An 8872-nucleotide genomic window follows, 5' to 3' on the forward strand; every position below is an offset into this window, starting at 1 on the left:
CGGTTCTGCAGAACCGTGATCCGTGAAATTCCGCTTCGGGTATCTTTATCGGATCCATAGAACATTGATCCGTAAAATTCTGCTTTTTTCGGCATCTTTTTCGGTGCTGCGGGACTCGGGATATACTAGCATCTGTGCCAAGTGCGAAATTCTGAGATCCGCAAAATCCCGTTGCTGATATCACTTTCGGATTTGTGGAAGCGAGATCTGCGAAATCCCGCTTCTGGTATCTTGTTCGGATCTGCGGAAGTGAGATCCGCGAAATCCCGCTTTCTGTCATTTTGTTCGGAAACTGTGGGAGAGTCCAAAGCAGCAGTGCCCTGTGGGTTATTTTAGAATCCGTTAAATTCCCGGCATCCGGATTTGCTGAAATCCGTGGTAGTACATACGACGCCTACATTGGTATTTACTATATCTGTCAGGATCCGAGGCAACTCCAGACTCCAAAAAAAAACAGACTTATAACATATCTGAGAAAGAAGGTTCCTTGCGAATATCAAATTTGTATCTGTGTTTTCTCGCGGATCCGGACGTATACGGTGCCGGAATTGTCGGATCTGCAGTGCGACTTCGTATTCGAGCAAGGATTGCGGATTTCTCCGGATTTGCTATGAATCCGTCATGATGCACGATTTCGGATCTTCAGGATTCGCTATAATCCGAGGCCATTTCGTGCAGTGCAAGTTGCTTTGCCATCTCAGCAGACTGATTGGCGTCTTTTACTATAGTCAAGAAAAAATGCTATTGGTGCCTTATGCGTTATACCAGCATTTACTAAGTATGCAAGTATTTTGTTTTCAAAGCATTTTAACTGAACAACATTGCAATTGAAGACTGGAAACGCATTCTCGAAATATGATGCGTGTATGTTTCTGCAAGTATTTAAAGAAATTTACCTGAAAAGAAAGACAACAGAATGACGATCACCACAGCGAACACAAGGCCTGTGATCTTCCTAATGTTGTTGCGCAGGCGCCAACACTTGTTACCGTCCGAGGGCGTATCGTAGGCGTCTGTTAAGACAAAGAAAAATCTAATATGTTATCCTCGCCACTCCGTGTTTTGAATAAACATTAAATGTTGGTGTAACAAGAAACAACAACAAAACATGCCGCATACCTCAGATCTGCTAGCCTCATTAGGGTAAATAAAAGGGACAGAGTAGCTAGTAACGGAGTAGCTAGCGGTAACATTTTCTTTCTACTTCGAATTCGACTGTCAAGTGACCAAAAATTTGGCAGATATCGCCTAACAAAGTTCATCAATAACAACAAGTTGTGCCGTCTTTTGTACTTTGCTGTCTTTTTGCATCATATTTTAACACATTGCATCATATTCATTAATATTGGAATTAATGCAGCAATTGGTCACACTTATCCAGTATTGGTCACTGTATGGGCGCTCAGCGATCGCCGTACGCCTATTAGAAAGGTGCATCAAAGCAAAATAATGAGTTTGGAATCTGGAAAGTTATATTTTACCTGCTCTAGAGACGTACAAAGTGTTCGGTATGTTCGCAGCGGCGTCCGCAACGGACCGCCAATCTGTCTGAGGCTGCTGCGTGGGTGTGGCGCCTGTGGAAAAAATACAAATTATGGCCCTGCCTACCTTTATTGAGTTAAAACTCTCCTTTAGCTGCCCACCCGAGGGTGACAGCTATTCCTGGAGAGAGTATATACATAAACGTAACCATACATCAATATGTACATGTATTCATCAACATACACAGTATATACAAATATACATCAAAATACACAATATATACAAATATACAATATAAATTTTTGGCCTTTGGTTATTTTTAGTCATTTTTGCGGAATAACCAGCTCAATCTTAAAAATCTCATCACAGCTTGACATGGAAGTCGTGAGTTCGAACCCCGTCCTTGCCGCTCACACGACGTGCACGCTAAGGTAAACTAGTGCAGTTTATAGGCATGCATGTCAGGTGATTTGAAATCTCTACATTTTGGTCCATTTGTGGATGAGCTGTACACCTGTTCACAAAAGCTGTAAATTACGGAATATTCTGAAAAAAACATACTATACCTTCAGTGTCTCCGGTCTGGGACTGCTGCTGCCCTCCCGACATGCTGCCACTTGTCAGGTCTCTGGACAACAAAAACACGTCCTACACCGGCCAGGTGCTTGAATAACAATAACGTCTTTGTGAATGCACAGAGCGAGACTCAAAGAAGTTTTATCTCGACTGAATGAAATTAAAAGTGAAAGATAAAAGCAAACAGCTACAGATTACACAATTTGAAAACATGAAACATCTCGCGTAGGCGAGACTTATCAAATGAACACGTAATCGTTTCAGCTGCTTAATATTGAAGACAGTTGGCAACACAAGGGGCTACTGCTGTATTGATCTCTCTTTGCGTCTGAAAAAAATTATTTTTTTCTTAAATGTTAAGTGTTCTTAAACTGCTGCTGCCCTCCCGACATGGTGTCAACCCTCAGGTATCTGGACAGCAAAAACACGCTCTACACCAGGCAGGTGCTTAATAACAATATAACGTGTTTGTGCGCAGCACGAGGCTCAAAGCAGTTTTACATCAACTGAATGAAATTAATAGTGGAAGATGAAAGCAAACAGCCACAGATTTCACGATTTGCAAACATGAAACAGCTCGCATAGGCGAGACTTAGCAAATGAACACGTAATCGTTTCAGTTGCTACATATTAAAAAGCAGCTTCATGTCGATTGAATTAAGTTAAAAGTGTAAGATAAAAGCAAACAGCCACAGATTACACCATTTGAAAACATGAAACATCTCGAGACAAGACTTTTGAAAGGAACGCGTAATCGTTTCAGTTGCTTGATATTGAAAACAGTCGGCTACAAACGGAGTTACTGTTGTATTGATCTTTCTTTGCTTAAAAAATCATTTTTGTTCTTAAATGTTAAGCATAAGCATTAATTTCTGATAGTAAACACAATACCTAAAAAAATGATGTAAAAAAAACATGTACAATGTACTTGGGCAATCAGTGAACACTAAACTGAAAAGTTAAATTTAATTTCTCTATTATACTTTCTGTGTGCATGTCATTTTGGTAGTTGAAATAATTACGCTATATCGTATTAAAGTTTACGTAGAGTATTGTCTTTTTTAAAGTAAACATAACTTTTGACTGTTTCTCAATTGATATTTTATTAAACCAAAAACCGAAGCAAGTATTCTAGCACTGCAGTTCATAGCCACAACTTAGTTGTATTGAAACCTTTCTCCATACAAATACGACTTAACAAATACAACAAATTGTACTGTTCGGTGCATCTTTTTTATTCCACAAGACGTGCTTACGGTATTTTTAAATTGGGTTCTATTGGAAGCCAGCCAGTCAGTCAATATTAAGGAACTACCCAACGAAGAAACGTCCAATCAGAGGTCCTTTATTTGTTCCAATTTCCTTTTGTACATACTTTCTGGTGCACTGATATTGCATCTGGACATCATTGTGTGATTGATAATTATAGTAGTTAAGGATTTGTTATTTGAGTCTTTCTAATGCTTCTTCCTACCAAACAAGTGGTTTTTCATTAAAAGAATTGAAACTTACTGGTCACTCAGGTATACTTCATTCTACAATACAATTCATTCAATCATTACAATTCTAAGAACTTCCACATTGTTGTCTGTTATGAATTTAGTATTTCAACAAAGAAAGATTTGCACTTGGCTATGGTTATTAGGGCAGTATATTTTCCCCTGTTTAAACCATCAATCAAATAGGACAAACCTCCTAACCTCCAAACCTCCAAAATTCTATAACTTTGTAACACATGGGTACTCAATGTTAATGATATCTTACTATTACATTTACAAGAATTCATGTCATGCTAACTGACATTTCTATGGTAGAAACTAATTGACAGAAAAATTCCTGAAGTACACTTAATTATTCATCACATTTTTGTAGTAGTTAAAGTAAAAAGTAACATGTACATTTACATTTACAAAATGATCTGTTAGATCGCAATTTACGTACTGTTGATACCAATTTTAATAGTTTGGTTCCTTAGTCAACTCAACTGAGTATTCTACCTTCAAGTTGTCCAGTTTTACATAGAATCATCGGAGAACAGCGGCGGTGAGCGCTCGGCCATGTTCCCTAGGTACACCCTGTAACAGAAACAAAGTCGTCGTCAATGAAATGTGGATGTCCTGACTTCTTCAGTACTCGTGGCAATTATGTTTTAAAAAATTGGCAACTGTGAAACCCTTAACCATGTAGGAATAACATCCCCCAGGAAATCCTTTGACTGCTTCGATACTCCTAGCGCTAATGTTTGAAACATTCGCAAGTCTGAACCCCTTAGTAAACATTGTAAGAATGATATAATTTTCCAGTTAAGTTTCCATTTTCGATTAGTAGGAATGATCTTCGCTTAGGGTACCTGGGTTGACTTGGCAGATGAAGTTATTCGGGGCATCGCACAATACGACTAACCACTTGTCATCTGCCCACCAGTACATGGCGCAGTTTTCACCGACGTTAATGATGCGTGGCTCTTCCGCAGACCACGAGGTGAACCCCCGAAGGGAGGTGCCGTCCACCCACTTAAATTCTCCATCCTTGTGCCGATCGGAGAGCCCAAACATGAATGTGGTGCCGGGACAACCAGCGGCCTTATACAGCGAAATCAGCACATCGTTGGTCTCGGCGTCTTTAGGCATGGCGAGGGTGCCGCCATCTTGACGACAGATCTCGTTCGCTGCGTCGAAGCTCTTACGAGTGAGGAAAGCCTTGAAGCAGATTCCACGCTGCTTCACATAATCTTTGGGACAAGCTGAGGGAAAATGCATTGTGTTAAAACAGCTTTAAGGAGGATGAAAACGATAGTAAGATGGCTCCTATTGCAGCCCCAACATAATTAAGTTTGAAGTTTAATTTTATTGAGAAAGGAACTCGCGGGCCTGGTTTGCCAAAGTAAAAGTCAATTCCATATTTACACTAATTTCGTCATGATTAATACTTTCATTGGAATATTGTGTCTTTCTGTTTGGGTGCACATAGCTTCTTCGTTAAAAGTATGTTTGTGATATAGAGTTACTTATTTGTATGTGTTTATCTTTTAAAAGTCATTTCTTTAAGTCATACAAATACAACGATTTAACACCACAAACAAGAGCTACTAACTCAATAGAGAGACAAATCATAAAAAATACCAATTTTCATGTCATTTTAAATTTGTGCTTAGTCAAAGAAAAAAAGGATGTCACACCTCCACTGGACTCGCGGCGTGGCGCTGGTGGCCCCATTTCACCCTTTTGTCCCGGGCGTCCCGGTGACCCTTGAAACCCAGGGGGTCCCCTTGGCCCTTGAGGCCCAATTGGCCCCATGGTCCCCTTCTGTCCTGGTGAGCCACGTGGGCCAGGAGGACCGGTAGACACAGGGCCAGGTGGCCCAATGGCCCCCTTCTCTCCTGGTGAACCAGGAGGCCCAGTAGACCCGGGGCCAGCTGGCCCTATGCCTCCCTTTTCTCCACGAGGCCCAGTTGGCCCACTGGCTCCCTTATTGCCTGGAGGGCCAGGTGGCCCAGGAGGCCCGGTAGACACGGGGCCAACTGGCCCCATGGCTCCCTTTTCTCCAGGATGGCCAGGCGGGCCGGGAAGCCCACAGGAAACGCATGTCTCTGAAAAATAGATGTGATCATAAGCTTGCAAGAGATTATGGAGAATACAATTAGAAACATAACAAACATAATGTATGGATGTTTGAATAATGATGATGGGGAGTTTTAGGTTTCTTTGCACATGTACATATAACACTTCCATGATTGCAATACACACAACTGTAAAACTGCAAAAAGTACGTTCTCCGATATAATACAACGTACATGTAGAAATTCTAGTTACTTACGTTCCAGCTCTGCTAGTCGCTGCTTTATCTCCTCAAGTTGTTTTGTCATTTCCGCAGACTGATTGGCAACAGCGTCTTGGGCTATATTGAAGAAAGATAGGAGAAAACTGCCATTGTCGTCTTATACGTGACATGTAACATACCAGCAAGTTTTTAAGTATTTGTATTCAAAACATCGTAACTGAACAACGTGACAATTGAAGCCTGGAAACGTATTCTCAAAACATAATGCGTGCAAGAACTTAAAGAAACCTACCCGAAAAGAGACAAAAAGACAAAAGAATGACGATCACCACAGCGAACACAAGGACTGTGATCTGCCATACTTTGTTGCGATGGCGCCAACACTTGTTACCGTCCGAGGGCGTATCGTCTGTTAAGACGAGAATATTAAAATTATGTTTACCCTCGCCACTTTGTGTTTTAAATAAACATTTAATGCTGATGTAACTAAAAACACGTGTCGCATATCTCTGATCTGCTATCGTAATTAGGGTACTACTGTGAAAGGATAGACATAGCTAGCTCTAAGATCTCATTTCTACTGCGACTAATTACCAAAGATTTGGTTGATCGCTCAACTAAGTTCATAGATAAAACTCGATTTCCCCTTCTAGTGTATTTTGTTGTCTTTTCAAATCATATATATTATTATTTCATATTCATCATATTCATTAATATTGAAATCATGGATTACACAAATCCAATCCTGGTCACTGTACGGGCGCTCAGCGATCGCTGTATCCTAGTAAGAAAGGAGCATTAAAGCAAAACAAAGAGTTTTGCAACGTAATAATCTGCAAATTTATTTTTTACCTGCTCTAGGCGCGTACAGAGCGTTCGGTGTTTTCGCAGCGGTGTGCGCAACGGACCGCCAATCTGTCTGAGGCTGCTGCATGGGTGTGGCGCCTGTGGAAAAAAAAATATAAAACTAGAGTCCCACGATCTCATACCTTCGCCAAATGATGTTAATCTTTATGACTGACAAAGATGATTCCTTCTGATTATGCAAATAAAATCCTCATTTGTATTATATTTACATTATAATATTGTATTATAATATTGTATTTTATACTTCATCATGTTCTCCATCAAAAGACAGCCTTATCTTAACAAAGAAAGCCATTCTATCATTTCCTCATAAATTATGCAAATGAGGTCCTTATTTGAATAAGTTATGTTTAATGATGTTCACCTTCACTTAACTTTCAAATACCCCAAGTATGAAATTCCAGGCAGTTAGCATTATGGAATTATAACATTTTCTCATTAATTATGCAAATTAGGTGTTAATTTACATAATCAATATCTGCCTGTGTTTCTCTCGTTCTCAATTACATATGTCACAAGCTTGAATAGTCCTATAATGTAATGCACCTGATTTATAGAATTTCCCCATTAATTATGCAAATTAGATCCAGATTTCCATAATTGTCGCATAATTATGTCAAGCGTCACTTGAGCTACCTACATACCAAAAATCACGACAATCCATCCACCAGTTCTTGAGTTATCCTCTTCTGAATATTTTCAAACAGATAGCCCTGCAGTTCCTGAGCAAGCCGCTAGGGGGCCCAAACTCATGTCACTTCTTCCCCAGCATGAGAGCTATCTACCATCCAAATTTCTAGCATGTCTAGATCATGAGATATCAAAACCGGAAGTTTAGCTGCAGTACCATAACAAGCCGCTAGGGGGTCCAAAATCTAATCATTTCCAGGTCTCATTAAGACCTACCCACCTACCAAATATCAAGATTATCCATCTAAGCTTTCTCGAGTTATGCTGTTGACAGACAGACAGACAGACACACGGCCAGGAAAACATAACCTTCTCCAATTCTTGGCGAAGGTAATTATGTCCATCCTACTTCTTTTGCTGAATAACCAGGACTGTTAACAGCCCAATCTCATTAAGTCTTTTCACAGCTGGACCAAGAGGTCATGAGTTCGAATCCCGGTTGACTGTGTCGCTCATTTGACGTACATGCACGTCGGTTGAGCGGCACAGCTGAGATTCGAACCCATGACTTGTTGGTATAGCTGTATAGAGCTGTGTTGAGGAAAGCTTTGCGTTTAGAAAACAAACAAACACGCTACCTCCAGGATCCCCAGTCTGGGACTGCTGCTGCCCTCTCTTCATGCTGCCACTTGTCAGGTTTCTGGACAGCAAAAACACGCCCTACACCAGGCAGGTGCTTCACAACAATAACTTGTTTGTGCGCAGCATGAGACACAAAGCAGTTTCACATCAACTGAATGAAATTAAAAGTAGAAGATAAAAGCAAACAGCCACAGATCGCACGATTTGCAAACATGAAACATCTCGTGTAAAGCAGACTTATCAAATGAACACATAATCTACATATTAAAAAGCAGTTTCACATCGTTTGAATGAAATTAAAAGTAAAAGATGAAAGCAAACAGCCACAAATTGCACGATTTGCATACATGAAACATCTCGTGTGAAGCAGACTTATCAAATGAACACATAATCTACATATTAAAAATCAGTTTCACATCGTTTGAATAAAATTAAAGTAAAAGATAAAAGCAAACAGCCACAGATTGCAAGATTTGAAAACATGAAACATCTCGCGTAGGCGAGACTTATTAAATGAACACGTAATCGTTTCAGCTGCTTAATATTAAAAATAGTGGGCTACAAAGGAGTTACTGTTGTATTGATCTCTCTTTGCTTTAAAAAATGTTTGCTCTTAAATGTTAAGCATAAGCAATAATTTCTGAAAGTAAACACAATACCCGAAAAAGCGATGTAAAAAAATCATGTACAATGTACTTGGGCAATCAGTGAACACTAAACTGAAAAGTTAAATCTAATTTCCATTATACTTTATTTGGTTCCATGAGTATACATGATTCTATGTGAATGTCATTTTGGTACTTAAAATAGTTACGCTATACCTTATTTAAGTATACGGAGAATATTGTCTTCCTACAAGTAAACATGGCTTTTTTATTTATTTATTTATTGGGAT

The sequence above is a fragment of the Branchiostoma belcheri genome, unplaced genomic scaffold (genome assembly GCF_001625305.1).
Source record: "Branchiostoma belcheri isolate BF01 breed outbred unplaced genomic scaffold, Haploidv18h27 scaffold78, whole genome shotgun sequence".
Taxonomy (NCBI): domain Eukaryota; kingdom Metazoa; phylum Chordata; class Leptocardii; order Amphioxiformes; family Branchiostomatidae; genus Branchiostoma; species Branchiostoma belcheri.